The 18,336-nt window shown below is 41.5% G+C and overlaps 1 protein-coding gene and 1 pseudogene across 8 annotated transcripts in view; both read left to right on the forward strand.

Moving 5' to 3' along the window:
• Positions 1-4,303: 4,303 nt before the first annotated feature.
• PDCD1LG2 (programmed cell death 1 ligand 2) overlaps positions 4,304-18,336 on the forward strand; it is a 139,888-nt gene continuing 125,855 nt past the window's right edge. For all 8 annotated transcript variants that reach the window (XR_005210621.1, XR_005210623.1, XR_005210625.1 and 5 more), the window contains exon 1: positions 4,304-4,468. The gene's annotated coding sequence lies outside the window, so the exon portion shown is untranslated. The remainder of the gene's footprint in view (positions 4,469-18,336) is intronic.
• On the forward strand, positions 15,203-17,456 carry LOC119504761 (annotated as a pseudogene).

Raw genomic sequence — 18,336 nt, forward strand, 5'->3', positions numbered from 1 at the left:
TCACTTATGACTCAATCCAGCCCCTTGTTTTTTCACACCTTTATTGAGAAAATAATTCACATACTGTACAATTAACCCATTTGAAATGTACACGCCAATTGGTTTTTATTGTATTCACAGAGTTGTGCAACCATCACCACAATCAATTTTAGAACATTTTCATCACCCCAAAGAGAAAGCCCAGACACATTTTCCCCTAATCTCCCCAATCTCCCCAACCCTAGGCAGCCACTAATTTACTTTCTTTTTCTATAGATTTCCCTATTCTGGGCATTTCATGTAAATACAGTCATGCAAAAGATGGTCTTTTGTGACTGGCTTCTCGCACTTAGCTTATTGTTTTCAAGGTTCATTCAGGTTGTACCATGAATCAATACTGCATTCCTTTTTATAAAAGCTGAATAATATTCCATTATATAGGATACACCATCCATTTGGGTTGTTTCCACTTCTTGGTTATTATGAACATTTGTATGTAAGATTTTGTGTGAACATATGTTTTCAGCTCTCTTGGGAGAATCTAGGAGTAGAATTGCTGGGTCACATGGTAACTCTTGTTTAACCATCTCTCCCAGAACAGGCTAAGTCTTTGGCTTTGCCGTCTTGGAGTAGGGGGATGGGAAATACCCTCAGGCTCAGTCTGGTTCAGTCTAATGTAAGTGTCCTCTAACAAGGGCCTAGTGCCTCTGGCTTCTCTCTCTTTTATCATCTGAAGCCACAGGAACCACTGGGGTCTTGTGTAGTCCCTGAGGGTTCAGGGGCCTGGGATGAGGGCTGCCCCCATTTTCTTCATCCCTGAAAATAGCCATAGAGCCCTTTGCACCTACTAGGTATGGTCTACTCCAGTGAACTGTCCACTCTCAGAAGTTACAGGCAAGAAACAAGTATTAATCTCAATCTTAAAGGCACTCTCACACAGGGGATGTGTTTCCAGATCCCAGCATCCTCTCCCTCTCCCGAAGAATGAATGGGGAAGAGCACCACATGCAGCCCTCCTAGGATCCCAGAACCTTGTCTCTCTAGTCCCCTGCTTTTATTTTTAATTGTTAAAGGCCAGGGGGCCAGTTCCGCCTCCCCCCTCCCGTCCTTCCTCCTGTCCACCCTCATTTCCGGCCTCCCATTCCTGAAACCTGGGAACTCAGCCCAAGAATTAGGCCTTACTTGAATCTGACCTTTGTGAGTTCAGTAACTTTTTTTTCTCAACAAGAAGTCGTCTTTCCAGTTATTTCATCACTATTCAGTAACATGACGGGAGCTGCAGGAAAAGTACTTAACCTATGCCTCACATCAACCTGTTACACTTACAATAAACCTTTCCCTGAGTTTCTTTCAGGGGATGAGCCAATCCTAGAGTGGCTTTCTTTAAAACATGAACAGTCATCTCAGTTGCTCTGACCGACTATCAGTCCTCACCTTCCCTTCCTTCTTCATGAGGCCAGGCCTTCCTGGCCAAGTGTGTGACTTCTAGTAGGACAATCGCCTGCCTCGGGGGTGACCATGACACAAGGGAGGCCAATTTTCAGCCCAGCGCCCAGAAGGACTCCATTCTCCTCCCCTCTCTGTCCCCAACTGCCTATGTCCTTCTCCCCACCATTGAATCCCATATCCCTATTACTCCCTTTCCTCCCATTTCCAGAACCTTGGCTCCGACTTTGGAAAGGTTGCTAAGACTGGTTCTAGAAGATGAAATGCTGGTTCCTCACAGATCTCATCCCTTTCTTCAGCTCTTGCTCCATGCCCATTTCTCCAAAGCCCTGTGCATTTCTGTCTCGCCCTCAGGCTATGTTCTTCTTTTTCCCCTCTACCAAGAACTGTGGGAAAGACTGGGCTTGTTTTTCGATCCCAAAATAACTAACACTGATTTTGCAACTGCTGTGTTCTAGGTGCTTTACATGATCACATTGCATTTTAGGGAAATGGGAGTTCTTCCCCACTCCGCCTGGCACTCAGGGTCAGGCTGCTTGCTCTCTCTTTGCCTCAACTTTCCCTTCTATAAAACAGAGGGGGGCTTGTAGACTGGCTGTCAATATTGGTGAGATCATTCTTATGCTTATATTGTAATGCTTATGACTGACATGCTAGCTTTCCTTTGCCAAGTATCCATGCAGGGTTGGGGATTTGCATCCTACACACACACACACACACACACACACACACACACACACACACACACACATTTGGAACAAAGCCACATTAAATAAATTAGAAACAAACATAAGCCCTTTGCCAAGTTCTTAAAATGGTCACTTTTTTTACCTCAGCAATCTAAATATACTCTCCATTACTGCTTAAAAAATTATTTCTATGTCTTTACAAAAGTAATTTATGTTTGTGGCAGGCTACTTAGAAAAGAAAATACAAACAAAAAGAAGAAACTTAAAAGCCACCTGTAAGGGATGTTACTCCTGGGGATGAATCTGGACCCAGCATCATGGATTGAGAACATCTTCTTGACCAAAAGGGGGATGCAAAATGAAATGAAATAAAGTTTCAGTGGCTGAGAGATTTCAAATGGAGTTGAGAGGTTACTCTGGTGGGCATTCTTATGCACTATATAGATAACCCTTTTTAGGATTTAATGTATTGGAATAGCTTGAAGTAAATACCTGAAACTATCAAACTCCAACCCGGTAGCCTTGACCCTTGAAGATAATTGTATAATAATGTAGCTTACAATGGATGACAGTGTGATTGTGAAAACTTTATGGATCACACTCCCTTTATGCAGTGTACAGATGGATGAGTAGAAGAATGGGGACAAAAACTAAATGAAAAATAGGGTGGGATTGGGGGGGGGTGATTTTGGTGTTCTTTTTTACTTTTCTTTTTTATTCTTATTCTTTCTGGTGTAAGGAAAATGTTCAAAAAATAGACTGGGGTGATGAATGCATAACTATATGATGGTACAATGAAAAGTTGATTGTACACCATGGATGATTATATGGCATGTGAATATATCTCAATAAAACTGAATTTAATTTTAAAAAAGTCACCTGTAAGTCCTCCATCCAGGAAATGACCCTGGTAACATTTTGGTATCTGGTCTTTGGCATAGACATTTTACAAGGGAGGATCATCTGCTGAGATATTAGGTTGAATTTTATGTGGACTCTCTTGAAATCACCTGGACCTTCCCTTATTATCAGAGATGAATCTTTGTTTTCCCAAGCCTAGGTGCTAGGAGAAATCGAGCTGAGCTGCCTAGAGGAAAGAGTGGAGAGCAGAGGTGCGCAGAGCTGAGGGGAAGCTCAACCCAGACAGAGGAAGGTAAGTAACGGGGCGTGCACCTCACTCCTCTGATGGGGTGGTGTGTGGATGCTGTAGGCTCTGAGCTCAGAGCCACGCAGGGGCACCTGGGCCAGTCACTGTTGCTGGGGAGGTATTGGTCAGGTAAGATCATGGCGACCCCCACTAAAAACACCTGCCTGGAGCTGTGGGAGGAGAAGCAGTTCCCAGAGAAAGGAACACTTGGGACAGACCCAGCCCCATTCTTGTGGTCTAGGCAGCCACTCCCTTTTGTGGTACTACAAGTTTCATTCTTCTTGTATGATGGACGGAGTAAGCAGAGGTTGCCAAATAAGGAGGAAAGATGAGCCCTACTTTTCCACAATGGGAGCAAGGAGGCAGGGGAGTATTAGAAACAAGGTGTGAAAAGGACAATAAAGTATTAGAGAAATGTGGCTAAGAAAATACACTCTGTCTGAGCATTTGGACCCTCATCCCTGCTGACACCCACTCCCCTGAGCCCAAGGGGAATGGCGGGAGTGGGGGAGGGAAGGAACAGGGTTGGTTATCCTGACTTGCACTCAGGTTGGCCTTTTCTTTCCTCCCGGTTTTAGTCTCACCACTGAAAAACCTCGGTTCGAATGCAGCCAGGCAATTAAGGAAAGGCTGCTTGAGCTCGACTCTGTTTTCTCGTGTTTAAAATGGGTCTAGCATTTTATGGGTCTAGACCACAAGTAACTCTGCAAATGAAATGAGCTACCTATGTAAAATTCCTGGCTCATATCTAGGACCAGCTGGTGTCTTCTTTCCCTCCCTTTCCCCTACTCCTAATTGTTCACTTGCTTCACCAAGGACAGATTTTAAGGGGTACCTGCATGCAGAGAAGCAATGCTGAAAGTAAAACCAAAACTTCCAATCAGCCGGATTTCAGTCAGTTCCCCAGAACTAGTTCTGGTTTGAATTACCCATATTACAGGAAAGCCTGAGCTGGACTGAGATGACCACATCTTTTCTTCTCTTGCTCAATGTACCTTAACTCCAAAACCTGAGAGTGTTTGTCACCCTTACTCATAAGTTCCTCTGCCAGCAAGGAAGAAGCCTCGGTTGGAGCTACTGCTTGTGTTTTTTTGTTTTGTCTATGTGCTTAGCTGGCTTCTATGAGGCAATCTGACAGAAACAGCAAATGTTCACTGCGTTGTTTTCTTTTTTTATCTTGACCAGAGGAGCTGTGCCAAATCCTGATGTGAGTATCTAGTGGGTTGAGATTTTATTGTGTTGTGCGAGTTTGTGTCGTAGACTGCGATGAGGCTTCCACGGTGGGGGATGTGTGGGCACACCTTCTCTCCACATCATGTAAGCCAGGAGAAACTCTGCCTGGAATAATCGAAGTGGGGAATATGGTTAAAGGCACAAACAAGCTAATTCCCTCCTGTCCAGCAGAGTAGGATTTCACTTGCTTATCCCTACGCTTATTATTCTTGTTGGGCAGTTTTATTAGGTGAGATATTTTCTGCATGAGAAGTGTGCACTGTAGAAAAAGTTAACCTCTCTTGAAATAGTCTCTAGACTATTTGGAGGATTAATGGTTTGGGGAGGATTAATGGTTAAGAAGTTAAAAATTTACTTTCCTACAACAAACATCTATTTGTGATTCTGTTCACTTAATGAAGCAGTCAGCAGTCCAGACTGTTTACAAAGTGTGTTCCAGGAATCAGCTGTTGGGGGTGGGAGCATTATTACCTTGTTAACTTATAATGCAGGCAACCGTTATTTGGCAACAGAATGATTTGAAGCCTACTAAAAGGCTTATTTTTCCAGATTAAAATGATAAGAGAAAGGGTAGCAAAATTAAAGAAAACTATGATTGTTGATATTATTGCTTGCCATCTGAATCCACAGAGTAAAAGAGAGATGGCAGTAGAATCATGTATCATGTGCAATGGGATGGAAGTAGAGAGAGGTGGAGTTTGAATGAAATTACTTAGTAATTGGGACTTCTTACCTGGAATTCTATGTTTCTGTGGAAGGGAATGATACACACAAATTGACAAAAAAACAGAGTAAGAATATTCTGTGTGGGCAGTAATCGGACAATTGTATCAAGAGGCAAGTACTGATTGACATGGATGTTCTCTGAGTTCCTTTCCAAACCTGAGCTTCTATGAGTGGATGAACAAGATAAATTGCCACTCTTGCCAGTTGGAATTTGGTCTGTTCACGTTCATTACCTGAGCTCTCACTCTCAGTATGATCTTCCTTGTCTACTGTTCTCTGCTTGTCTCCTCCCCAGATTTCTCCTCTCTGAGTCTTTCCATTAAACTGGAGCCCTCAATGAGCAAGGACCACACCTTTTAGATACTATGAATCCCAAATGCCTAGCACAGTCCTGGTAGCACTCATAAGTGCCCATGGGTTGCTTGTTGGATTGTTGACAACATATTTGATGAAGTTGCAGGTGAAGTTCAGAAATGAAATGTTTGTGTAATATACAGGGACGTTCTAGGGTTTATTTGAGAAAGGGGTGGTGCAAATGTCCTCAGAGACAGTATTATGGGTCATGCTTCACAGGTGATCTGCTTTGCAATGCACTGGACAGCAAACCATAGATTGCTATGTGTTGTTTTTATTCCACATGCCAATGTTCAAATACATTGCATGCCTTGCTAGTTGCATACTTGGCTTACCCTGCAATGAAGCAATTGCTGTCTGACCTCAACGTGGTATACTCTGCTCTACTCCCCCAGGTCATTTGTGTTCTCCTAACCTCCAAATCAACTCAAAAAAATCCCAGATGGATAAAGGAATCTGAAAGATTATCTAGCCCCAGTCATTTCTGATGCTGTCCAGCCCTCTGTAACACCTCTAGGAGTTGATTCACAGTTCTTGTTCTCTCCAACCAATTATTAGCCACTTCTGCACCTTAGGAATTTCCTACCTTGGTCTCCAAGATACCACTGTGGTGGCATCCTTCTGACCACCTCTTCTCTGCCTTCTTCATTGGTCCACTACTCCTTCTTTCCATTTCTCAGAGTTCAGTCCTTTACTTTCTAATCTCTCTTTTTATTTTCTCCCCTTAGAGAGTTCATTTATTTTCCAATAGCAACTACATTTCCATATTTGAAATTACTTCTTTATCTTCATCTCTAGTCCTAAATTATCTCCCAAACTCTGTATTTTTCTTGAATGCTTTGCATTACCCAATGTCTGAAACCCAATTTATTGTCTCCTCCCTAAAATCAGCTCCTGATCTTACGTTTCCTTTTTTGTTTTTGCTTTTTAGTTGTACCAACATTATCTTGATAGTCTGGCCTCAAAACCACAGTCAACCTGGTTGCTTCTCCTTTTTTTTCCTGTGTGGCTGATCAATTGTCAATTGTTTTGTCAATTGTCCTGTCAATTGTTTTATAGTAAGTTTCTCCTTCCTCTCTCTTTCTTCCCCTTTCTGACTTTAAATCAGGCTCTGTTACCAAACACCTAGATGAATACAATGACCTCTAATTCTGTGGCTGGACTTCAATCCCCACCCCCACATTCTATCCTAAAAAAAAAAACAACTCAATCTTTTCCAAGTACTCCTTTGATCTTGCCCCTCAGTTTTTGAGTGTCTGTCGCTATGTCCCCATTGGCAGCTCTGCCTGACAATAGGCCATTGATATTCTTGTCTCAACCTATATTTCCAGCCAAGTTAGTCAGTTCCATGTGTCCTCAACACATCCTGTGTGCCCTGTGGTGTTTCTACCTCTGAGACTTTGCTTCAAGGCCACCTGCAGTGCTCCCTAACCCCCACCCTCAACCACCAGTAGCTTCAACTCTCCAAATCCTACCAGAGCTTCCAAGGCCAAGTTCAAATCTCACCCCTCTAGGGAGTCTCCCTTCCTCCAGTTAATTTCCAAGGTTTTGGAATTTTTATCACTTCTTTTACACTAGTTCCATGGGAGTTTAACCCTCTAACCACCATGTTATAATAACTTTAAGGTCAGGGAAACTTTCTTAAATGAATCCTCCTATGAATCCCCCAGAGCCCAATACAATGACTTGCAAAAAGGGGGGTTCGATGTTACTGACAAAAAAATTGAGATGCAACTTGAACTTAAATGCCCCATTAAATTAAGTAGCATAGCATCTTGAGGCTACAGTCATTTACCTATGCTGCAGATGGTTTAAGGACCAAATAATTATATTGAAAGGTTACTCATCCACCTTTTTTTTTTTTTTTTTTTTTTTTTTTTTTTTTTTTTTTGTACTTTCGATTGTTTACAGTACCATTACATAGTTGTACATTCATCACCTAAATCAATCCCTGACACCTTCATTAGCACACACACAAAAATAACAAGAATAATAATTAGAGTGAAAAAGAGCAATTGAAGTAAAAAAGAACACTGGGTACCTTTGTCTGTTTGTTTCCTTCCCCTACTTTTCTACACATCCATCCATAAACTAGACAAAGTGGTGTTTGGTCCTTATGGCTTTCCCAAACCCATTGTCACCCCTCATAAGCTACATTTTTATACAACTGTCTTCGAGATTCATGGGTTCTGGGTTGTAGTTTGATAGTTTCAGGTATCCACCACCAGCTACCCCAATTCTTTAGAACCTAAAAAGGGTTGTCTAAAGTGTGCATAAGAGTGCCCACCAGAGTGACCTCTCGGCTCCTTTTGGAATCTCTCTGCCACTGAAGCTTATTTCATTTCCTTTCACATCCCCCTTTTGGTCAAGAAGATGTTCTCCGTCCCACGGTGCCAGGTCTACATTCCTCCCTGGGAGTCATATTCCACGTTGCCAGGGAGATTCACTTCCCTGGGTGTCTGGTCCCACGTAGGGGGGAGGGCAGTGATTTCACCTTTCAAGTTGGCTTAGCCAGAGAGAGAGGGCCACATCTGAGCAACAAAGAGGCATTCAGGAGGAGACTCTTAGGCACAAATATAGGGAGGCCTAGCCTCTCCTTTGCAGCAACCGTCTTCCCAAGGGTAAAACTTATGGTAGAGGGCTCAACCCATCAAACCACCAGTCCCCTATGTCTGTGGTCATGTTAGCAACCATGGAGGTGGGGTAGGCGAATACCCCTGCATTCTCCACAGGCTCCTCAAGGGGGCACTACATCTTTTTTTTTTTTTTTTTTTTTTTTTTTTTAACTTTCCCTTCTTTTTTCAAATCACCTGTATGAAAAAAAAAGTTAAAAAGAAAACAAACATACAATAAAAGAGCATTTCAAAGAGACCATAGCAAGGGAGTAAGAAAAAGACAACTAACCTAAGATAACTGCTTAACTTCCAACATGTTCCTACTTTACCCCAAGAAAGTTACATAATATAGCAACATTTCAGTGAACTTGTTCCTACTACAACCATCAGAAATTAACAGACCATAGTCATTTCTGGGCATCCCCAGAACGTTAAATAGCTTATCTGTTCTTCCTGGATTATTGTTCCCCCTTCCTTAATTGCTCTCTACTGCTAGTTCCCCTACATTCTACATTATAAACCATTTGTTTTACATTTTTCAAAGTTCACATTAGTGGTAGCATATAATATTTCTCTTTTTGTGCCTGGCTTATTTCGCTCAGCATTATGTCTTCAAGGTTCATCCATGTTGTCATATGTTTCACCAGATCGTTCCTTCTTACTGCCGCGTAGTATTCCATCGTGTGTATATACCACATTTTATTTATCCACTCATCTGTTGAAGGACATTTGGGTTGTTTCCATCTCTTGGCAATTGTGAATAATGCTGCTATGAACATTGGCGTGCAGATATCTGTTCGTGTCACTGCTTTCCGATCTTCCGGGTATATACCGAGGAGTGCAATCGCTGGATCGAATGGTAGCTCTATATCTAGTTTTCTAAGGAACTGCCAGACTGACTTCCAGAGTGGCTGAACCATTATACAGTCCCACCAACAATGAATAAGAGTTCCAATTTCTCCACATCCCCTCCAGCATTTGTAGTTTCCTGTTTGTTTAATGGCAGCCATTCTAACCGGTGTTAGATGGTATCTCATTGTGGTCTTAATTTGCATCTCTCTAATAGCTAGTGAAGCTGAACATTTTTTCATGTGTTTCTTGGTCATTTGTATTTCCTCTTCAGAGAACTGTCTTTTCATATCTTTTGCCCATTTTATAATTGGGCTGTCTGTACTATTGTCATTGAGTTGTAGGATTTCTTTGTATATGCAAGATATCAGTCTTTTGTCAGATACATGGTTTCCAAAAATTTTTTCCCATTGAGTTGGCTGCCTCTTTACCTTTTTGAGAAATTCCTTTGAGGTGCAGAAACTTCTAAGCTTGAGGAGTTCCCATTTATCTATTTTCTCTTTTGTTGCTTGTGCTTTGGGTGTAAAGTCTAGGAAGTGGCCTCCTAATACAAGGTCTTGAAGATGTTTTCCTACATTATCTTCTAGGAGTTTTATGGTACTTTCTTTTATATTGAGATCTTTGGTCCATTTTGAGTTAATTTTTGTGTAGGGGGTGAGGTAGGGGTCCTCTTTCATTCTTTTGGATATGGATATCCAACTCTCCCAGCCCCATTTGTTGAAAAGACCATTATGGCTCAGTTCGGTGACTTTGGGGGCCTTATCAAAGATCAGTCGGCCATAGATCTGAGGGTCTATCTCTGAATTCTCAATTCGATTCCATTGATCTATATGTCTATCTTTGTGCCAGTACCATGCTGTCTTGGCAACTGTGGCTTTATAATAAGCTTCAAAGTCAGGGAGTGTAAGTCCTCCCACTTCGTTTTTCTTTTTTAGAGTGTCTTTAGCAATTCGAGGCATCTTCCCTTTCCAAATAAATTTGATAACTAGCTTTTCCAAGTCTGCAAAGTAGGTTGTTGGAATTTTGATTGGGATTGCATTGAATCTGTAGATGAGTTTGGGTAGAATTGACATCTTAATGACATTTAGCCTTCCTATCCATGAACATGGAATATTTTTCCATCTTTTAAGGTCCCCTTCTATTTCTTTTAGTAGAGTTATGTAGTTTTCTTTGTATAGGTCTTTTACATCTTTGGTTAAGTTGATTCCTAGGTACTTGATTTTTTAGTTGCTATTGAAAATGGTATCTTTTTCTTGAGTGTCTCTTCAGTTTGTTCATTTCTAGCATATAGAAACATTACTGACTTATGTGCATTAATCTTGTATCCCGCTACTTTGCTAAATTTGTTTATTAGCTCTAGTAGGTGTATCGTTGATTTCTCAGGGTTTTCTAGATATAAGATCATATCATCTGCAAACAATGACAGTTTTACTTCTTCTTTTCCAATTTGGATGCCTTTTATTTCTTTGTCTTGCCGGATTGCCCTGGCTAGCACTTCCAGCACAATGTTGAATAACAGCGGTGACAGCGGGCATCCTTGTCTTGTTCCTGATCTTAGAGGGAAGGCTTTCAGTCTCTCACCATTGAGTACTATGCTGGCTGTGGGTTTTTCATATATGCTCTTTATCATGTTGAGGAAGTTTCCTTCAATTCCTACCTTTTGAAGTGTTTTTATCAAAAAGGGATGTTGGATTTTGTCAAATGCTTTTTCAGCATCTATTGAGATGATCAATTGATTTTTCCCTTTCGAGTTTTTAATGTGTTGTAATACATTGATTGTTTTTCTGATGTTGAACCATCCTTGCATGCCTGGAATGAACCCCACTTGGTCATGGTGTATGATTTTTTTAATGTGTCTTTGGATTCGATTTGCAAGTATTTTGTTGAGGATTTTTGCATCTATATTCATTAGGGAGATTGGCCGGTAGTTTTCCTTTTTTGTAGCATCTTTGCCTGGTTTTGGTATTAGATTGATGTTAGCTTCATAAAATGAGTTAGGTAGTGTTCCATTTTTTTCAATGTTTTGAAAGAGTTTGAGTAAGATTGGTGTCAGTTCTTTCTGGAAAGTTTGGTAGAATTCCCCTGTGAAGCCATCTGGCCCTGGGCATTTATTTGTGGGAAGATTTTTGATGACTGATTGGATCTCTTTGCTTGTGATGGGTTGGTTGAGGTCTTCTATTTCTTCTCTGGTCAGTCTAGGTTGTTCATATGTTTCCAGGAAATTGTCCATTTCTTCTACATTATCCAGTTTGTTGCCATACAGTTGTTCATAATATCCTCTTATAGTTTTTTTAATTTCTTCAGGATCTGCAGTTATGTCACCTTTTTCATTCATTATTTTGTTTATATGGGTCTTCTCTCTTTTTGATTTTGTCAGTCTAGCTAGGGGCTTGTCAATCTTGTTGATCTTCTCAAAGAACCAACTTTTGGTGATATTTATCCTTTCTATTGTTTTTTTGTTCTCTATGTCATTTATTTCTGCTTTAATCCTTGTTATTTCTTTTCTTCTACTTGGTTTAGGATTGGTTTGCTGTTCATTTTCTAGCTTCTTCAGTTGATCCATTAGTTCTTTGATTTTGGCTCTTTCTTCCTTTTTAATATATGCGTTTAGTGCTATAAATTTCCCCCTTAGCACTGCTTTTGCTGCATCCCATAGGTTTTGGTATGTTGTGTTCTCATTTTCATTCGTCTCTATATATTTAGCAATTTCTCTTGCTATTTCTTCTTTAACCCACTGATTGTTTAGGAGTGTGTTGTTTAACCTCCAGGTATTTGTGAATTTTCTAAGTCTCTGATGGTTATTGACTTCTAATTGTATTCCATTGTGGTCAGAGAATGTGCTTTGAATAATTTCAATCTTTTTAAATTTATTGAGGCTTGTTTTATGTCCCAGCATATGATCTATTCTGGAGAAAGTTCCGTGAGCACTAGAAAAGTATGTGTATCCTGGTGATTTGGGATGTAATGTCCTGTAGATGTCTGTTAAATCTAATTCATTTATCAGATTGTTTAGGTTTTCAATTTCCTTATTGGTCTTCTGTCTGGTTGATCTATCTATAGGAGAGAGTGATGTGTTGAAGTCTCCCACAATTATTGTGGAAACATCAATTGCTTCCTTTAGTTTTGCCAATGTTTCTCTCATGTATTTTGTGGCACCTTGATTGGGTGCATAGACATTTACGATTGTTATTTCTTCTTGCTGAATTGCCCCTTTTATTAGTATGTAGTGGCCTTCTTTGTCTCTCAAAACATCCCTGCATTTGAAGTCTATTTTATCTGAGATTAATATTGCTACACCTGCTTTCTTTTGGCTGTAGCTTGCATGAAATATTTTTTTCCATCCTTTCACTTTCAATTTCTTTGTGTCCCTGTGTCTAAGATGAGTCTCTTGTATGCAACATATTGATGGTTCATTTTTTTGATCCATTCTGCGAATCTATATCTTTTAATTGGGGAGTTTAATCCATTTACATTCAACGTTAAAACCGTGAAGGCATTTCTTGAATCGGCCATCTTATCCTTTGGATTATGTTTGCCATATTTTTCCCTCTCTCTATTAATATCCTTTATTGTACCCATACCGAATCTCTTTAGTACTGAACCTTTCTCCAAGTCTCTCTGTCCTGTCTTTGTTTCTCTGTCTGTAGGGCTCCCTTTAGTATCTCCAGTAGGGCAGGTCTCTTATTAGCAAATTCTCTCAGCATTTCTTTGTCTGTGAAAAATTTAAGCTCTCCCTCAAATTTGAAGGAGAGCTTTGCTGGATAAAGTATTCTTGGCTGGAAATTCCTCTCTCTCAGAATTTTAAATATATCGTGCCATTGCCTTCTCGCCTCCATGGTGGCTGCTGAGTAGTCACTACTTAGTCTTATGCTGTTTCCTTTGTATGTGGTGAATTGCTTTTCTCTTGCTGCTTTCAGAACTTGCTCCTTCTCTTCTATGTTTGACAGTGTGATCAGTATATGTCTCGGAGTGGGTTTTTTGGATTTATTCTATTTGGAGTTCGCTGAGCATTTATGATTTGTGTATTTATGTTGTTTAGAAGATTTGGGAAGTTTTCCCCAACAATTTCTTTGAATACTCTTCCTAGACCTTTACCCTTTTCTTCCCCTTCTGGGACACCAATGAGTCTTATATTCGGACGTTTCATATTATCTATCATATCCCTGAGGTCCATTTCGAGTTTTTCAATTTTTTTCCCCATTCTTTCTTTTATGCTTTCATTTTCCATTCTGTCATCTTCCAGGTCACTGATTCGTTGTTCAACTTCCTCTAGTCTTGTACTATGAGTGTCCAGAATCTTTTTAATTTGGTCAACAGTTTCTTTAATTTCCATAAGATCATCCATTTTTTATTTAGTCTTGCAATGTCTTCTTTATGCTCTTCTAGGGTCTTCTTGATTTCCTTCATATCCCGTACTAGGGTCTCATTGTTCATCTTTAGTTCTTTGAGTAGCTGCTCTAGGTGTGTCTCTTCTGGTCTTTTGATTTGGGTGCTTGGGCTTGGGTTATCCATATCGTCTGGTTTTTTCATATGCTTTATAATTTTCTGTTGTTTTTGGCCTCGTGGCATTTGCTGTCCTTGATAGGGGTCTTTTAGGGTTTGTAGACCAGTTGAAGTCCTTATCTCTAATTTATCAGATCTACAGCTTCGTGGAGTACACTTTCTCTAACTAACCAGCAGGTGGCGTCCACGAGCCACCTGTTCTCCACAAGCCAGATCTCCCCTGCTTAGCCTTTTTGGTGAGTGGGGGAGTGAGTCTTGTGGGGCCCAATTGGTGTCCCAAGCTTGCGTGTGTAGTTGGTGTTGCCTGCCCTGTATGTGGGGCGTGTTTCTGGGCAGTCGGGGAGGGGGGGTGGCCCTAACAATCAAATCTCCCTGATGATCCTAGAGTTTTAAAGCTACTGCAATAGTCTAATCCTTCAGTTCAGTCCTGCCACAGTTTGTCTCTGCCACTGACCCACAAGTCTTTGGTATTGGCGTATGGCTCCTGAGACTTGCAAGTGGGCCCCTCTTCCAGGCTGTGCACCCCGGGTCCTCTGTTGAGGGATGACTGTGCTATGTCACAGGTGAGTGCCGTCCCCCCAGGGCAGTTCTGGGCTGCTGGGCTGTGTTGGGAGGCTCCCAGTCTGCTCAAATGATGGCTGAATGGGGCTCTGTTAATTCACACTGCTCCCCCTTCCCAGCTCTGGGACATTCAGCTGAGGTTGCAGGGAAGGCTAATGTCCACGCCCAGTTTTGTGGTGTGTGCCTGTTATTTGAAGCACTTCCGTCACACTGGGTTGTCTGGGGCAGCTCTGGGCTATGGGGCTGGCGATGGGCAGGAGTGTTTCCTGTCCACCAGGATGGTGGCTGTGAGCGGACACCCCCCTTTTCTTGGGAAGTTGTGTTGTTTAGTGAATTTTCTCAGCCACTGGATTATTGCCTTTTGTCTCAGAGCTCTCTTAGTTCTGCTCTTGACTTGACGTGCCCAAATTTCAATTCTTTGAAGTTTTCTGTATTGAGCTTGTTAGAGTAATTGTTTTAGAAAAAGCAAAAAGGATTTTAAAAAAAAAAAAAAAAAAAAAAAACGGCCCTCCTCAGAGATCTAATGGGTTATTGAAATGCTAATAGACAAAGCAACCAGGGCCATTAAGGAAAGGTGCCCTGGGCAGAGAGATCAGCCTTGCTTCGGGATTTGCATATGCGCCTCAAGGCCTGATCTCCGCCCTTCCCCTTTCTGTGTTCACCAGAACTCCAAAAATCCTCTGCTTTTACTTTGGAGCTTCTCGTGTTGTTTTCCTTCTATGCCCGTCTCCTCTCTGCTGGGCTGGCTGCTCTCAGAGTCTCTGGTGTCTGGCCTCAGTCTATCTATGGTTGGAGTTTGAATCAGTAGAATGAGTTTCCGATGAGAGCAGCCACTGCAATTCTCCCTTCTCCTTCCTGGAGCTGACAGCCCCTCCTCCCCCGGGACTGAGCCTGGCAGGGAGGGGCGCGGGTCCCCTGGCCGCAAAAACTTACAGATTTCGCTGATCTCAGCAGTTCCACGTTTTCATGAGTGTTGTATGAAGTATGCCCAAAGACAGATTGCTCTGTGGTGTCCAGTCCACGCAGTTCCTGGCTTTTTACCTACTTTCCTGGAGGAGTAACTAAAACATACAGCTCACCAGTCTGCCATCTTCACTCATCCACCTTTGAAAGCTTAGCTCTAAGACTCCCTGAAATCTCAGATGCCTATAATGATTGATTGGTATAAAACTGTATGGTCAGGTAATGGGAGGGGCCCAGCCTTAGCAAGTTCTTTCCTTCCGGTCCTGCTGCAATGACCATGAGTGTGCTCAGGCTTCAGAAGAGGCTCGCCCCCAGCATCCTACACTATGGCAAAAAGAAGGTCTGGTTGGACTCCAGCGAGCCCAATGAAATCACCAAAGCCAACTGTGGTCAGCAGATTTGCAAGCTGATCAAAGATGGGCTGAACACCTGCAAGCCTGTGACGGTCCATTCACGGGCTGGATGCTGCAAAAGCCCCTCGGCCTGCCGGAAGGATGGGCATATGGGCATGGGTAGGCGAAAGGGTACTGCCAAGGCTTGAGCGCCTGAGAAGGGAACCTGGATGAGGAGGATGAGAATTCTGCCCCGACTGCTCAGAAGATATGTGAATCTAAGAAGATTGACTGCCACAGCTGGTACATGACAGTGAAGAACAAGCAGGTTCCCATGAAACATCCTCAAGCTGAAAGCACCAAGCTGGGGTTGGCAGGTCTAAGACCAAGGCAGCAAGCGCCCTGAGGAGAGGCTCCAGGCCAGGAAGGAGGAGATTATCAAGACTGTCCAAGGAGGAAGAGACCAAGAAGTAAAGTGCCCCCTCTATTCTCTGTACATAGTGGCCTCAGCAATTATATAGATCAATAATTCAGTAAAATAAAAATTTATCTGCCAAAAAATAAAAAATAAAAACCAAAAACACAAAACAGAGTATGAATCCAGCTGGGTACAAATCAATAGGGATTGGTAGGGCCGGGGGCAAACTGCATTACTTGCCCAAAGGTAATGGACAAAGGTAATTGCTACTTACTATCCCTGTCTCAGCCACTGTGCTCTGAAAGAGTGGTTAATTCAGGTATTTCAATTCAATTTGATGAGTAGTCATCGAGGTCTTTGTAGGCGTCCAGGCTGTGCTAGATACATAGGAAAAGAAAGTCCAGTGAGTTAAGACTGACAATAAAGAATTACGTGCTTTGCAAACATGATCTTTTATGATAATTATTATTACTCAAATGAATCATTTTCTGGAATTCTTGTGACATTTCCATAGAATATCTATTCCTTAGTTATTCAACAGACCAGAGAATTCCTTGAAAGCCTTGACTGTGTCATATTCATCTCTATACACCAGAGCCTAGCACATAGTAAATACTGAGTAAGTGTTTTGAATCAACAAAAGAAGAAAGTGATTAAAAGCTCTGTACATTACTGAGGCATCACACATTTCCTTTCATCTGTCAGTTCTCAAATAGATTTTGACGGGCGATAGAAATGGCACGAAACTAGGCTTATAGCAGTCAAGAAGTGAAACTGCTAGCACCTACTGGAATTTTTTTATCCTCTTGCAAATTTTTCTGGGAAAAGCTTGCCTCTTTTTTTACTCACAAACCCCTTCTCAGATTTATGGATGTTTTCTTCACTTCTCTAGAAAGATACAGCTTCCTAATACAGTTGAATAAATTTGTGCCCAGTACCTCTCATGTAGAAATAAGCAGATTAAGAGACAAAAGTCTATGAGGGAGAGTAATTGGGCATAAGCCACTAAATGCAATATTACTCAAAGTTCCTTGAGAGGTACAACAGTTCTGCAGATGCTTGCATGGGAGCTTCAGGGAATGATTCATGAAGGAGGTGGCCCTGCATGAGTCTTAAAGATTGATAGACTTTTACCAGGTGAGATCTTAGTGGGAATAGTGAAAGGAATGGTCATATTCGGAATTAAGGGACTTTTAAACCAAAGATCATCAGTCATCATCATAAGTAATAATGGCAATGAATGTGAAGAATGCTTTACCATTTACAAAGTCTTTTTTCACATACCTTGTCTAAGGACCCACACACATTTCTGTTCACTGCCTGTGGTTTGGTCATGAGACCCAGATCTTAGAGAACTTGGTATTTCCAGTTTCTACCCCCTCCCAATATTACCATGTCAGAAGGGGTTATTATATCAGGACCATTCAAGGCTGTTGGACCCACAGGAGCACAATTTAGTCATTTAACAAATATTAATGAGGCCCTACCTTGTTTCAGGAACTTTTAGGGAATGGGGGCATTGCAAGGAATAAAATTAAATAGATGGAGCTTAATTTCTTGGGCAGGGATAGCAATAGAGGAAAAAGAAAAAAACAAAGAAGAAAAGACTGTTCATAGAAGTAGGAACCTTCCATTGAAAGTATCCACAAACCCTTGGTGTTTTCTCAGGTCCTCTTCTCCCTAGATGAGAACATGGCCAAACGTCTCACTTCTGGTGACTGGCTCTGTCAGAGACCGGGCAGCAAAGGCTGAACTTCTCCCCATATTGTTTTGTGTTACTAATAATAAAGTACTTAAATTATCCAAAGTTTGGCTTGATATTATTGTCCACATACATATATATACACACATTTATAAGTTAGAGTTTATTATTTATTATCTCCATGATGTCATTTTCTCTCACTTTCTAAAATGTCTTTTAGAGGGGAGGAAGTAAAAGGAGATTTCACCTAGAATAAGACAAGTCTTACATATCTTACCTTTACCTTTAAACCCTAGTGATCAACTGTTACTCACATGCCAGTGATAGCTGTGGTAATTACAAATAATCATGCTTTAATATCTTAAAAGTTCAACATGCTCATGGTTAATCAAAATCTGGTTGTATGGTACACACGAACATTACCTATCATGTTGGGAAAAAAATGGTTGAAATTCACCTTTAAGGCCAATAGTTGCATAGATAATGCATGGTAGAGACCTTGGAAATAAATCATCTTGTTCACTCCCTTCTTTTGTATTGAGGGGGGAGTGAGTCTCTGAGGCATCAGGGATAAAACAAGAACCAGAAGTCATGTCTCCATTGCCTACCTCAGTACTCTTTCCCCTCTACCGCCCTGCCACCAGGACAAGCAGCTTCCTGGTGGTCTAGGTGGGAGCAAAAGCAGGGCAGCAATCTGAGCAGGGTGTCCCACAAATCTGAAAAGAGTAGCTGGGGCTCCTCACCCTCAAGCCTGAGCATCTTCTGACTGAAAGGGACCTTTCTGACTCTTTCCTTCCTCTGTAGCCATCTTAGATCTTA

Source organism: Choloepus didactylus, chromosome 10 (genome assembly GCF_015220235.1).
Source record: "Choloepus didactylus isolate mChoDid1 chromosome 10, mChoDid1.pri, whole genome shotgun sequence".
Classification (NCBI taxonomy): domain Eukaryota; kingdom Metazoa; phylum Chordata; class Mammalia; order Pilosa; family Megalonychidae; genus Choloepus; species Choloepus didactylus.